This window comes from Lynx rufus, unplaced genomic scaffold (assembly GCF_022079265.1).
Source record: "Lynx rufus isolate CCGP_SWC_20201006 ecotype Redwood Valley unplaced genomic scaffold, mLynRuf1.p SCAF_20, whole genome shotgun sequence".
In the NCBI taxonomy this organism is placed as follows: Eukaryota; Metazoa; Chordata; class Mammalia; order Carnivora; family Felidae; genus Lynx; species Lynx rufus.
This window is the reverse complement of record NW_025814835.1, coordinates 26818898-26834274: the sequence shown is the minus strand read 5'-3', so window position 1 is coordinate 26834274 and position 15377 is coordinate 26818898. Positions and strand designations below refer to the sequence as shown.

The 15377-nt window shown below is 43.4% G+C and overlaps 1 protein-coding gene across 4 annotated transcripts in view; it reads right to left on the bottom strand.

The window, feature by feature from the left end:
* Positions 1-12645, bottom strand: part of SMAD2 (SMAD family member 2) — an 83787-nt gene extending 71142 nt beyond the window's left edge. For 3 of the 4 annotated variants that reach the window (XM_047086337.1, XM_047086339.1, XM_047086340.1), the window contains exons 1-2: positions 12565-12582; positions 12145-12230 (exon numbers count right to left, since the gene is read on the bottom strand). The gene's annotated coding sequence lies outside the window, so the exon portion shown is untranslated. Of the gene's footprint in view, positions 1-12144; positions 12231-12564 lie in introns of all 4 variants that reach the window. The other variant, XM_047086338.1, reaches the window with a different exon arrangement.
* Positions 12646-15377: the final 2732 nt, after the last annotated feature.

Below are 15377 nucleotides of genomic sequence, written 5' to 3'. Positions count from 1 at the left end.
TGTTTAATCATCTTTACATTCCTGTGACACACCCTGACTAGCTATGGTTTTTTAAGCAAATACTAATATTTTACCTAAAATTTTTATTGCCATGTTCATTAGTGAGATGTGGCCTATTCATTTCCCTTTGCCTAGTACATTCGTCCCATCAGGGGTATCTAGATTGCAGTAGCCTAACAAAATCATGTTTTCTGTTACTTCCTAGAACATTTCGTGTTAAGACTGAAATCATGGATTCTTCGTATGTTCTATACAACTTGCCCATCTGGGGTTTTCACTTGGGGTTTGGTTTCTTGGTTTTGGGTTTTTATTTAATTTTATTTTGGTGTAGGTAGTTGTCTAATTTAAGTTTTTAAATTATAATCTAGTCAAGTTTCTTATTCTTAAGCCAATTTTAGTAATTTATTTTACAAGAAATTGTGCATTCTGTTTTCAAATTTAAAGGCAAAAAGCTGTTCACCGTGTTCTCAGCTTTAAAATCTCAATTTGTCTGTAGTCATATCCCCTTTTGACTTCTAATGCATTTGTGCCTTTTTTTCCTCCTCTATCAATCTTGTCAAACGTAGTCTTTTCAACTTGGCACCTTTGGTTCAGTCGATCCGATTATAACTTTTTTTTTCATTAATGTTTCTCAACTTTATTTCCTTCCTTTTCCTAACTCATCACATTGTATAGTTAACGCATTAGTCTTTAGTTCTTTAGTAACAAACATTTCCTTGTGAATGTGATTAGTGTCCTTATAAAATAAACCCTAGGGGGGGAAAAAAAACAAAAAGCCTAGGAATCCCCTTGTTCCCTTCCACCAGATGAAGGTACAGCAGACAGCGGTCTAAGAAGTAGGAAGCAGGTCCCCACCAGACACCAAATCTGCTGGTGCCCTGAACTTAGACTTCAAGCCTCCAGATCTGTGAGAAATAAATTTGTTTTTATAAGCCACCCAAGTCTATAGAATTGTTACAGCAGACCAAAATGGATTCAGACATAAATTCTAACGTCTAGTGTATATTTTTTATTCCTTTACTTTGAAACTATGTCATCATACTTTTAGTTGTGTCTACTAATAAAAAGCATTTGAGGTTTTTTTTTTTTTTTTAAGTTGCCACTGTCCTTTAACCAGCAAGCTTTATTAAAATACCTGGGCCAATTTTCTATCATCTTATTTTGTGTTTTGTAATTCTTCTGCATCTTCTTTGCTTTTTCCTCCTTTTTTGCCTTCTGTTGGAATGATCAAATTTCTTCATTTCCACTCCCTCATCCTCATTTGGAGATATACATTCAATTCCAATTCTTTTTGGGGGGAAAGGTGGGGAGATACCCTTAAAAATTTTTTTAATGGAAAACTTTCATCAGTAGGTTGCAGGTGAAAACACAGCTTACTAAAAAACCATAATAAAGGAATTAGAAAAAGACAATCTCATGCAAACAGAGAAGGGTAAAAAAGAAAGCAAGTAAAATTTTGATAACTGGAAAATGAATGGATGAACAGATCAGAGACTACTAACTCTACTAACTCTAAGCGAGGTATGGGGAAGCATCCTGATTTTCACAGCAGAATCCTCAAAGGGTTAAGTAAAAGACAGCACTAGTCACAGCAAAAATTGAGGGCTCTGAGAGGGGAGATGAAAAAGGCAGGATTGGGTGAGAGATATCTGAGAAGCAATTAGATCCTGAGATGTGCTCTCCAACTCTATGTCACTAAGTACCTGTTCCTGTTCCTCTCCCTCTCTAGAAGACTAAATGTTTATTCTCAGCAGAAAGTAAAACAGTCTCACTGGACTAGGAGATGGCCTGGGGATCACCGGGAAAAGAGAGGGAGTAAATGAACGCGAGTACACTGCATGCTGAACGCAGACTCCCAATCCCTTCCTCCACTGGGTTCTGGCTCCCAAAATACTAGCAGCCAGACCTTTACCATTTAGTCAGATCAAGACTCTGGGGTGCCTGACCCAACCGAGGAGAAAAGAAGTACAGATACTAATACTGAGAGTTTACCAACAAACAGCCCACACAGACTACTCTACACTGAAACTGAAAGGAGACAAGCCTCACCCACAGGCTCAGTTTTCAATCGGCTTTTTGGACCCCTACCTTCGTAATCAAGGATGACTCTCATTATCTGAGGAAAAAATGGCCCAAACCTGAAAAACGCAACTCAAGAAATTTGAGACCATACAGAGAGAAGAAATCATTGTAAAAAACATCAACATAGCTAGAGAAATGAGGGAAGACAAGAGCAACCCTGAAGCAAGTGCAGCATGCTTTATAAAAGAAACATTAAAAAAATTAAAGAGCTTTGGAAAGCTTGAGAGTTCTTGATAGCAGAAAGGGCAGACATCAATAGAAGGGTTGGAAAGGTAGAGGAAATCCAGAAAGTACAACAGTAGGATGAAAAATAGTAGAAAAAGTGAAGAGGACTGAAGGACTTAATTCAGGAGGTCCAATGTCCAAAGAGGACTTCAGAAAGACATTAGAGATAACAGCGGGGCAGGGGTCAATCAAAGAAATCAAGAAATACTCCCTGAACCGAAAGACCTAAAGGGCCAATCGAGACCTCAGGACAATAGAAAAGAACACACCCACATACATCCAGGTTGGTGGCTGTGAAACTTCAGAATGCTACTGACAAAGAAAAGTCTGAAGTCTCCTGGCAGAAACAACAAGTTATTTTAAAAAGAATCACAATAGCTTTGGTTTTCTCAAGAGTAACAGTGTAAGTGAGGTCAACAGAGCAATGCCTTCATAATTCGGGGCAGGGGGACTACTTCCACCCGAGAATTCTATTACCCAACCAGGGTAGAATAAAGGTATTTTCGACATGTAACATCTCCAGATATTTACCCAACACATTCCCTTTCTCAAGGAAAGTCTTGACAGACATGTTTCATTAAAAGGAAGGAGAGCCAAAAGAATAAGGGATCTAACAAAGAAAAAAGGTGAAGGAACCTCATAAGATGACCAAGAATGAAGAGGGATCCCAGGATGACTGCTGTGTCCTAGGTATACAGGCAACCAATGCAAACTGGAGCAAGTTCAAAAATATACAGCCAAGAATGCCAGGCTTCTCTCCAAAGTGCACAAACATCATAAAAGTCAATGGAAGCGTTGTGATGAGCCCCACAACGGTCATCGTAAATGATTAAGAGTAAATGATACAGTAAAGAACCACCCGATACCTCTCTTTTAACCACCACCTTAGCAAGAGATTTCTGCTCCCACAGACTACAATGCAAAAGAAGAAAAAAACTGCCTGAGAAATTTTCACGTATTCATACATGTCTGTATACACGTGCAATTTCTTTAGACCAGGGCTGCCCAACAGAAATAGGATGCCATCCACACATAATCGTAAATTTTCTACTAGCCACATTAAAAAACTAAAGTAAAAATATAAAATTAATCATTTAAATAATTTAATAATTTAATCCCACTATATCCAAAATTACTATTTCAATGCACAATCAGTACTAAAAAGTAAAATACTTTACATTCTATTTTTTGTTCTAAATGTTATAAATCTCCTGTGTATTTTCCACTTGCTGCCCATCTCAGTTCTGACTCGCTATATTCCAAGTGCTCGGTGGCCACATGTTGGGACACAGCAGCTCTAGAATGATACACCAGAAAGAAGCTCATAACAGTGGTTCCCTTTCTGGAAAGTAGAACTGGGGAGTAGGAGGTGGGAGTTTTCAGGGAGACTTACTTTTCATTATTTACTATTTTGTTCCTTTTGAATTTTGCACCATATTCATGTACTACCTACTCAAAAACATGAATAAAGTCCATTCCATAGAATAAATACATAAACGTAGATATCCTTTGACCTGCTTCTAGAAACCTACCTCATGTATGTGTAAAATGATGAATAAACTAAGTTTATTTGTTGCGACACTGTTTTTAATACCCTGAGACTGGAAATAACCTAAGTGTCCGTCAACAGAAGACTGGTCAAATACATTACAGCACCCATACAAAATAATACTCTGAAACCAAAGTAAATGGGTACTCATTATGTACTGACATGGAATAATCTATAAGATGATTATATAAAATACGTGACCCTTTGTCCTAAAAAGTAATATATGCACAAAGTTGCTCATATATGGACAGAATTACTGGAACATTACCCAAAAACCTAGTAACGTTACTAGCCTTTGGAAAGGCAACTGGGTGGCAAGGGACAGGCTCGGAAAGAGACTTTTCACCATATATCCTTTTGTACCTTTTGAATTTTGAATGGTAATAATGTATTACCTATCTTAAAAGCCCCTCATTCTGCATCTAGCTGGTATCTTTTTATTTACCATGTTTGGTCTTCATGTGGTATGTAAGTTCATCTATAAAGACTAGTGTTTTTCTAGTTTCTTCATAGACAGCTTTGAGGCTTGTTTTTCCCAGAGGCCAGATACTTGAATGACACTGAAGTAGTTTTTATACATACACACACACTTAGCACATAGTTCCCAGAGTCATATCATTACAACTTCATCCCTAGCAACTGGATTCGTTAGTAAACTCCCCGAAGTCAGCTTTTCCTGAACACTGACTGATTTCCAAGTTTCTGGTACCTGGAAACATCTCTCTCCCTCTCCTCCCTTCCTTTCCCCCTCCCTCTCTAGATCAACTATATACATAAGAGAAAAAATATATATACCCAAGGAAAACTCTTACATCTTATTCAACATTTATAGCAGGTGGAATGGGCCTAATCTGTGTCTGCTTTGGCATGTCTGTGTGATTTTAAGAAATCTAAGTAAAGAAGAGTTTAGTCAATAATGACAAACACTGGAAAAAGTAGCATGATAACTAAAAAAGACTGCTAAACTTGGCTGTTCAGAATTCACTGGTAACTTCTGAAAGGGAGGTAGGAAGCGAATATGAAAGAGTGGCAAAAAACGTTTCCAAGGTTCAAGTGTAGAACAAAGGAAGTGATTAAATATAGAAAGCAAATGTAGGTTTCAAATATCTTCAAATTACAAATACAAAATATTCCCCAAATACCTATATGAATTTTTATTTCAAAAGAAAGCTAGATTTTTCAACATAAAATACTTCAAATGTAATAGTGCTGTCTCAAACACCTAAGGTCCTTCCAGAAAGAGTACAAAATCACCATAAGATTTTTGGCAATCCTGTTCAAACATGTGCTACACAGGTAGACAAAAACAAAAAATAATAAACAACTAATGACCTGAATTTTGACAATGGTTTTAGTCAAAGAAATGAGGATAAAAAAGTATTAAAATATATATATAAAGATAGACAACAACTCATTGAAAAACAGACTTCTCGATTCTCACTGTAACTATGCTCTTTTCCAAAGCTGTAAGCCAGGAAGGAAAGACCCTGCCATTGGAAACATAAGGTGGCCCCACTAGAGAACGATGGGTGTCTTTTAAATGAAAGCAAATAGAAAACATTCATGTGTTCAATTTTATGGACTGTTAAAACCTAAAGTGAGAGCATGAATTTAACCCTGAAAGCAGGTCATTAGCTCAGTGAAAGGCCACATTACATACGGACTGCTGTGTAAAGAGACTACCTATTCTTGGAGTTCTATTCCTTTCTCCTTGAAAGAGTTGTATGGAATCTTTATGTCTGTAAGCAGCTTGTAAACATAAAATTACATGCTGGTTTATCATTCCCGGATTAAAAAAAAAATATATATATATATATATATATATCTATCTATCTCCAACTATTAGGAGACCACACTGGCCCAGACTCAAATCGGCATGAAGATTCAGTACTCCAAATGCCCTTCCAACTCCCAGAGTCTTGACCTGGGAGCAGCCGCTTACAGTCCTCAGGGTGGGCAAGTGCAATCAAAGCAAAGTCTAGAGTAGGCTTGTTCAACAAAACTTTCTATTAAAATTAAATTTAACATTTATTTCCTCAGTTACTGCAGTCACAGTTCAAGTGCTAAGCAGCCACCTGTGGCTAGTGTCTACCATATTAGTTCGGGTCTACAGCCAAGGTTTTTCTCCGCGATCTATTAGTTCTCAGGGGGAGCTTCAAAGGTTTCCCACGGGAGAGGACAACTGAGCAGGCAGGACTTCTGCAACCGCCCATCCCCCTTACATTTGGAGATTCTGCATAATGTTTTGTACGTTCTGGGTGCTGTTGTGCGCATACAGGGGTGGGTGGGTGTGTGTGTGTGTGCACGCGCGCGCGAGCGTGCACGTGTTAAGTCTGAAAACTACTGGCTTAGAGCAGAAATGACGTACAAACCTCAGACCAAAGCCGAACCCTCTGATACTTAAAACAGTTTATAAATAAAAGTTTAAATGGCCAGTTTACGTGAACTACTGCCTAACCACCTGTCTGTGAAGTAAAAGGCTGGTCTAAGCATGGAAAATTTGCATTCACTGCCACAGATAGAACATCTCTAGTCAACAAAAAAGTTTCCACAGGTCATTCAAATCAAGGGAGAAAGCTCACGGCCCTGCTTCCACTGTAGCATTTATCAGGAGTTTATTCTGTGAACTTTGCAAATCAGATTCGCCGCCCCGTATTTTGTAAAGAAGCATGAGATTAAAACAGAGCATTTCCTTAATATTCACAAAAGTTTAACCATTATCTTTTTTTTTTTTTTAACATTTATTTATTTTTGAGAGACAGAGAGAGACAGAGTATGAGCAGAGGAGGGGCAGAGAGAGAGACACAGAATCTGAAGCAGGCTACAGGCTCCGAGCTGTCAGCACAGAGCCCAACGCGGGGCCCGAACTCACAAACCGCGAGATTATGACCTGAGCCGAAGGAGGACGCTCAACTGACTGAGCCACCCAGGCGCCCCTAACCATTATCTCTTTCTAGAATTTTTGCAAGAGCTGAAGCAGCATATGAAAATGCACTTTACCTTAGACACAGGCAAATTACAAGATCACAGATTTCCCATGTTACTTGCTCAGATGGCATCTTTTTTGAATCAAGGTAATGAACTTGATGGACTTCCAATGGCTCCCCCCAAGATTATTCTTCCTTACCAACTGAACACATTAAGCCTGAAACTATGCCCTCCCCCAAAATGGAAGGGAGTTAGGAGGAGGACACCAGATTTAAGGAAATGCAGGTTTTCAGACGCAAACTGGGCACATGTACTGAACAGATAGCAACTAAAGTCTACACTTACTTTCCGCTGCTCTCATCCTCAGGCCAAAGTAATTCCAGATTTTGAAAAATTACAGGACTAAAAAAAAAAAAAAAAAGACAAAAAAAAAAAGAAGGAAAAAGAAAAATCACAGGACTACCTAGAAGAATTAGTGACCATTTCATATGACAATGAAATAAACTCACAAATTTTAATGGGATTAAAGTCACTCACTAGGATCTCTATTTTCTTAAGAGCCCAAACTAAAGAGATCTAAATTACCAGGCACCAGCCCTACTACTGTGGCTCAATTACATCTAAGAGGAATGTACACCCTGTGTACTCTAGAATGTAAGTCACAGAATTAGCTTAATATTTCTGGCTATCTGGCCAAATCAAAGGCAGTGTCTAAATCCATCTAGCTTGGCAAAATTATATTCTCCCCACATGAAATTACAGAAACTGAAGCTGAGGGCTATCCTTGACATGACTAGCTAGAATCAGCACTGAAATATGCCCTAATTGAATACATCGCAATTATAACAATCTGGAATAATGATCAAAATTGATCAGAGACAAGCCATAAGCCTCAAACTCATTTTTAAATGAGTAAGATTGAATTACTTGCGTACTACTGGAAAAAAAAAATGGCTAAGGCGATGTGTTACAAGGTCACCAATTAGCATTTAACGGAGTAGATTCAGAAAGTAACTCTTCCTGGGTAGGAAGGAGAATAATCTAAAAACAAAAAAATTATTAAGGCTAAATACTGGGTCAAAGTCACACATAAGAGGCAAGAAGCCCTCAACAGACAGGCTAGCCAACTGTCCTTACTTGTTCAGTCCTCGAAATCTCCAGCACACTCTATCTTGAAGCCTGAGTGAAATGTTTTAGCTGACACCCCTGCAGACTGACAAGGAATGACCTACTCCAAAAAAAAAGGGGGTGGCATGGGGTGCTACAGCACTTAGATCACCTTTCTTTACTACTGGCCTAGCATGAAAGGCTTTTCAGTCACGAACAGTGGCGCTCTAAATAGCAAAACAAATGAAAAACATCTTGCTCATAGTAGGTCCTCTGGATCTTTCACAAAACAAGTCATTCTATATGGCACAATGTTCTACCCCTTTAAGAACATTTGCTAATCATCCCAAATGACAATCTAAAGCATATTATGTAGATTACTGCACTCTTAAAAAGATTTTCCCAAACATGGCTTAAGCTAATTGATGAACATTCATTACTACGCTTTCAGGTCTGGTCCTGCACTGAATGGTCCCAGACATGCTAGTTAGGCTCTGAATATTTGTTTTGTGTCCTATAGATTATCTCTATTATCCTCACCAGGCTGTTATCTGTTTTTTTTTTCTTTCGAGACACTCAGAGGCTGAAACAGTTCCCCATCCTCCTACCCCACCACCCCCCTCCACTCCTCTTAACCTCCCACATTACTCACAATCTACTTGTTTCTAATCTACTGTGGGTTTAGAAGCTAGATAACTTTGTTAGAAACACCTGAAATAAATGCCAACAGGTTCCGATTAAGGGTCTCGATGGCTCTCCTATCACTAGAACTTTAGCTTAAAAAGAACTGCTGAAAGCTACAACCAGAAGACATGGCGCCTGGGTGGCTCAGTTGGTTAAGGGCCCAACTCTTGATCTCGGCTCACTAAGGTCATGATCTCCGGGTTCATGAGTTCAAGTCCCATGTCGGGCTCTGCACTGATAGGGTGGAGCCTGCTTGGAAGTCTTTCTCTCTGCCCCTACCCAACTCGTGCTTCCGCTCTCACTCTCTCAAAATAAACTCAAGAAAAAAAAAAAAGAAAAGAAAAAAGAAAGCTACAAGAGAGCAACAGATCACCTGGGAGGACCCTATGTCTGAGGCAATGTTCTAGGTACTTCAACCACAATCATTTAATCCTCGTAATAACCTGAAGAGGCAGGTATCCTTACAACCATTTTCAGCCAGAAAAACAAGGCTCAGGAGTTAAGCAATTTGCCCAACATAGTAACTGAGAAACCAACTATTTGCCTGTCTCTCTGATGCCACAACCCATGGCCGTCCTACTACATGAGATTGTAGCCCAATCCTTATTCTCGATGTCGGTCATTGTCTTTGCACTTTATTTCCAATTCTTTCACCTTAATGTGTCTGATGCAGGTTTGCTTTCTTTCTCCAGCCACTTTCTATAACTAAAGGGCAATGGATAGTCAAACTAAGGCCGAAGGAAGTTTAGCTCTACAAGTGTTCACCTGTTCAGCAACAAATGTGTTTCTGAAACACTGGCCACATCCTCAGTTGTATAGATAGTGAAAAACTGATGACAAGCTCCTCCCCAAACTACAGACTGTTCCCAGTGACACTATGAGTTAACACTTGTCTTCCCTGGTAATGTCCTCTACGGTAAAGTATGCAACGCAAGCATACTTTAGAAACTGGCTCAGTAACATATCGCAAGCTCCCTCAATTTGTACAATAAAGTGATTTCCTTACTCTGAAGACTGGAGGACAAGGCAGGAGATAGAAGGAGTTTCTACTTTTTTCTAATTCCATTAAGGAACAGGGGTATACTTGTTCCCTGTTAGATACTTTATTGCCGAGTCCAGGGCCTGACACACAGCAAAGCCTATTTTACTTGTTGAATAAATGCTACTTGTTCAATAAATACAAGTTATTTGTTGAATAAATGTATAACCTCTCCTGAATTGGTTTTGAAATCTTTGGATTCTCACTTGTGACATACCCTTGCAATACTTAGTGGAAAACAGCTTTCATCTCACAAAAACTAAAAGCTTAACAACGGTTCCTCTCCTCCCATCAAAAGACAAGGGATCTGAAAGACATGCCCCTCTCCACCCTCTAAAAATGACTCTCATCCCAAGAACGTGAATGAGCCCCCATCTGCCGGACTGCGCCAAATACAGCTTTTATAAGCATTACAAAAACACCTGTATAAAAAGAGCTGCTCTAAAACAAGGCCTTTGGAGTCCTAAAGTACAAAACCAATAGAATAAGGAGAGCATTCAGGCATTTATAAGAGCCAAAACTGAAAATATCACCTAAATACAAAAACTTAATAAATGGCTCTTTGATCAGCAGGCTATGCAGCCACATATCTCCCCTCAACATGAATATTATAACAACATGATTCTAATATTTACAATATGAAAATGAAAAGGGGACCTTTTGCCATCTTGAAATAGAAATAACCTTTGTTCCTATTAAAGAGTGCTGAAATATACAAAACCAACCCCAAATTCCTACTTAGTTAAAACACATACCAGGCCTGACAAGCCACAAACAACAGGAAATTACCCCTCATGGTTTCTTACAGGACTATTATTACACGAACCTTACAGATTGTGTAGATTTGATCACTTTCGGCTAGGCACAGGTAAGTTACAACCATGAAAAAGCAAACTTTTGCTGAACACCTACAATGTAAAAGCACTTTAGAAGACACAACTACAACACATAAAAGCAAAGCTCTGAGAGCAATTTCTTACTAAACAAGCCCAGAAATGGAGATTTCCAATCACATTGATTAAAACTTGCCAATGAACTACTTTAAACTCAATTTTAACATTAAGAGTACTAAGTGAGCACTTAGACTCAACATATTCATTACCACGACTAATTTTATGGCAAAAATTAAGGAACTTTAAAAACAAAAATCAGTGTTACTTTTCTAATTTAATATAAATGTTTGCTAAATAAACTTCTGGTTGAGAAAATTCCTCCAATATCCTGTATGGTTTTTTTAAAGCAAATGAGAAAAATCCTCAAACCAGTATACATTTATGAAATCTATTTTACATGATGTCTCCCATCTCTGTTATATCTGCTTCGCATATTTATGTATTTACATTAAAACTCCTCAAACTTCATTTAACTACTTAACTTACACTTCTATCTAAAGAAAACGTTTTAAAGGGGGTCAAAACTAGAAAAGCAAATGTATTTTCAGAGTAACAGCAAATTAATTATTTTATGTGGCTCAAGGAAAAACATCCTTACGATCAGTGATACAGGTTCAATTCATAGAAAACCAGGAAAAAAATGAAAAGGAACAAAGATTACAGAATTATGAAGAATTCTATAAATTAATTCAAATTTCAAGGAGCACTTTTGAAAGATGTAATTACTCCCAAGTTAAGTTTGTGTGACCACTTATTTATCCATTAACAGTTACTTTACATGTGTTACTTCAGAAGTTTAAAACAACCAAATTTAGGACACTCCAAACTGTAACAAACAAGACACGATTTTGATGGAAAAATGCTTCCAAACTCGTTTTACCTGGAGATGCTTTTCTAATTAAAGGTTTAATTGACAAGAAACCGGTAGTATTTAACTTTTAAGGGGTCAAGAGGAAGGAACAACAAAACCAACCTAGGTATTGTTTTCCTTTTGTTTGGGATCAAAAGGAAACCATAACCACAAAAAGGTTAAGTAAAAGCCCAAAGTACCCAACCCAAGGACAGTATCCCCCAAGAGAAAACAAAACAGTTGCAATTTGTAAACCAAGTTTGAAATACGCGAATCAATTAGCGTGCTTTCCTAAAGGCGTGTGATAAAAACTAATGGGCTCCGCTCGCAGAGCAACTTTCACAAGTGAATGCAGAAGGATCTCGGCAGAGTATCAGCCGTGTGCGTGCTTGTGAGAGTACACACAAGCAATTCAGAACCCCGGGACTATAATGGTTAACAAAGGTTACGGGGCGAGGGGGGGGGGGGGAGGAAAGTGGAAGCGAAGTATCGCACGCTCCTAACACGGCTTGCCAACAACTCCCGAAACGAGAGCTCCGTCCCTCCGGCTTTGAAAATCAGAACCACAAACTACCAAGCGCGTTCGCGGCGGAGGGGACGGGCCCCGGCCGGCCCCAGCTCCCGGAGGAGCAGCTCGGGCGCCGACCCCTTCCCCTCCGGGCCGTCCGGCCCCGCCACACCCCGGCCCCCAGCCCCCGCGGCCATGTGACGCGGCGAGCCTCGCCGACCCGAGCCCGACACAAACACACCCCTAGCCCCGAGGGCCCGCCGGGCGCCGCCGCTTTACCTGCGCGCCGAGGCTCCGGGTCCCGCCCCGTCAGAGCCGGGGGTCCGGGACCTTTTGTTCCTTCCTCTTCCGAATGGGATGAGGGGCTGGCGGGGAGAGGGGAAGGGGCGATTGGAGGCGGAACTGAAAACACTCTCGCGGCCGCCCGGCCCGCCCCGCCCCCCAGCCACTGCCCGGCCCGCGGCCCGGCGCGCGGGGAGGGGGCGCGGGCTCGGCCACCGCCCGCCGGAGGGAGGGGGTGGGGACGCGCGTCCCGCCGCCGCCGCCGCCGCCCCTCCTCCCCTCAGGCGCGCGCCCGCCCGCATCCCCCACCCCTCGGGCCGCCCGGACGGCCGGGCCCTCCCCCGCCGCTCCCGCCGGCCCACCTCCGCTTCCGCCCTGCGCCCTCCGCCGCCGGCCGCAGCGGCGCGGCGCACCCACCTCCGGGCGGCTCGCTCGGCGCTCGCTGGCTGCTGGCTGGGAGCTGCTCCGCCGCCGCCGCGGCCGCGCGGTAGACCCGCCTCCCACCCCGGGCCGCGAGCCCCGCCGATTCGCCGGCGCAGCCCCGGGGCTGGCACCCTGCCGCCCGCTGATTGGCGCCCCCGGCCGCCCGTTAGGGCGCGAGGCACGCCGGCCGAGCGCAGCGCTCGGCGCGCACGGAAGACGGGGTGAGCGGAGGAGGGAAGGAAGGAGGCCGAGCACCCGGGAAGAGTCGGGGCGCGAGCGGGGTTCGGAGAGTCGCGGGCCACTACCTCCCCACCTTCTTTCCCTTTGGCCGCCCCGCCCTCCCGGCCGGACCGGCGGCGCGCGCAGCCAATCAGCGCGCGCGGTGCTCGGGGTGTGAGCCGCGCGTCGGGGGCCTCGAATCGGAAGGGAGACGTCGCTCGCTGATTGGTCCCGCCTCCCCCGTAGAGCGTGAGGCGAGGCGCGGCCGGGCGGGAGGGCTGCCGGGCGGCCGAGGATGAGGCGGAGTGGGACGCCCGCGGTTTCGGTTGACTACGTCTAGGGCGCGCTCCCACGAGGCTCTGGGAAGAGAAGGGGAAGGGGAGAGATGAGCAGGGGAAGGGAAGGCACGGAACCCGCCGAGCTGCCGACCACCCCTCACTCATCGCCTGGGCCCGGGGCCCCTCCCCGGTCTCCTGCCAGCGCCATTGGGTGGGGCCTGTGGGGGCCGCCGCCTAGTCTACCTTCCGTACTCAAGCCGGGAGTGGACACGTGCTCATCTTTTGAGGGGGCCCGGGGTCCGCCTCGGGGACAGGACGAGGTGGGGCAGAAAACGGGTCCGCAGAAACCCGAGGACCCGACCCACCCTGGGCCCGCCCAGAGGCGAATGAGTGGGCGGGGCCCTCGTGGTGGTAAACGGGGCGGGGTCCGAGATGTAAATAAGCCCAAGGAGGGGATTTTTACGGGCTTTAGGAGCCAGGGTAAGGGATGCCAGGTATTTAGGTAGAACCGGAATCTTGGTTCTGTCTTCGTTAAAAATGGTGCTAGTCATGCATGCTCTGAAAGATCCTTGCGAAGTCTAAAAGATAAGCGCTTAGCACGATGCTCCCTAATTGCTGGGTTATCTTCCCTTCCTCTTCAATTCTCCGCTGATGAGGCGATGTTCTTAGGCCCCAACTTCGCACATGTGCGATACAAGGCCCTAAGCTGCTGGCTGTCCAAGGCTGGTGGGTGGGTGTCCGCACTTCGGTAATGTTGTCGCTTGTACCCTACGGACACCCAAGCCTATGCTGAAACATTGAACCCAGCTAATCACATCAAGTATTTATTAAGCACCTACTACGTTTGGCGGGGAGCACCACAGAACCAAAGACGAAAAGGAACAGGTCTTACACGGGTAGTTGGTGCCAGAGCAAGACCGGAACTCGGTTTTCTTGGCTCCATGGCCCGCACTCATCCCCCTCCATCCTTACTTTGTGGCTTCAACGGAGAGCTCAAGACAAACGAGGAAAGAGACACTTGGTAGTGCACATCTGTTTTCTAACAGGCCAGGTGACCATTTCCAACCGCAAGAGTTTTGAAGCATACTCTTTCTTTTCAGAAATGAAAGCTTCCCTGAAGAGCGTGCCTTCAAATCGACTTGGAGAGATAGTTGGCCATTCTCTGTGTCCTGCATGTTTTCCAGACCATCAAGATGTTCATTTCTACCACCTCCTCCAATATGGAAGCCCTGGAGTTAAGCAAATTGTAGTTTTGAATGCTGCTGTGTTCCCAATCTGTGAGCTTTGACAAGTGGAATTCACCTGCAATGATGGCTCTTTAAAAATAGTTACGTGATGGGGCGCTTGGGTGGCTCGGTCAGTTAAGCGTCCGACTTCGGCTCAGGTCATGATCTCACGGTCTGTGAGTTCGAGCCCCACGTAGGGCTCTGTGCTGACAGCTCAGAGCCTGGAGCCTGCTTCGGATTCTGTGTCTCCCTCTCTCTCTCTGCCCCTCCCCTGTTCATGCTCTCTCTCTGTCTCAAAAATAAACGTTAAAAAAAATTTTTTTGAATAAAATAGTTACGTGGTGATTCAATAAAATAAATATGACTATGAAGAGCGTAGGGCTTTGAAGTGGAAGGAAAGTCAATAGTCGTTATCATTTCTTCCTTTCTGTTGCCTTCATGCGTTTGTGCTAAGATGAACGTACTCGGCAGAAATTCTTCACAAGTTTACCTCCAGGGTGGATTCTACCATTGTCAGTTTAGAGACAGCTGTATTCACCCCTTTTAAAAATTAGCTTGTGAAGGAGACCCGGGAAGCCAATTGGTGGAGCTGTTCCACCTCCTAAGATTTCTATTTCCACTTCCCAGAGACATCAGGGAGGATAGTCTAGGACAAAGCCTGTTCCATTTAGAAGTAGGAAGGCTGTTTTTGATTTTTGGTTCTTCTTCCTGCTAACACAAGCCAACTGTTTTAATATGAAATAACTTATAAAAAGCTACCCTGGGTCACACAAATATTTTCTCCTTTGTGACCCGGATGTGCACTTGGGTGTCCACGTGGGAGAGTGGGAGTAGAAACAAAAGCAAGGGTGGCTGGGATTCCAGAAGAATCTGCTCCCAATATGGGAGTTAGGTGCTTTGGGGTACATTAAGTAAATGGGTAATATGCTTGAGGTCTACATTAGACCATCTCTCCGAAGTGTCAGAATCTGGGTTCCTAACTCTTCCCTTTAGGAAGCTTTTCAGGACCTCTGGGATTGAGGAAAGGGGAGGAGGGAAAACCTGACTACAATGATGTCCCCAAAGGGCTTAGAAGTGTGAGCAT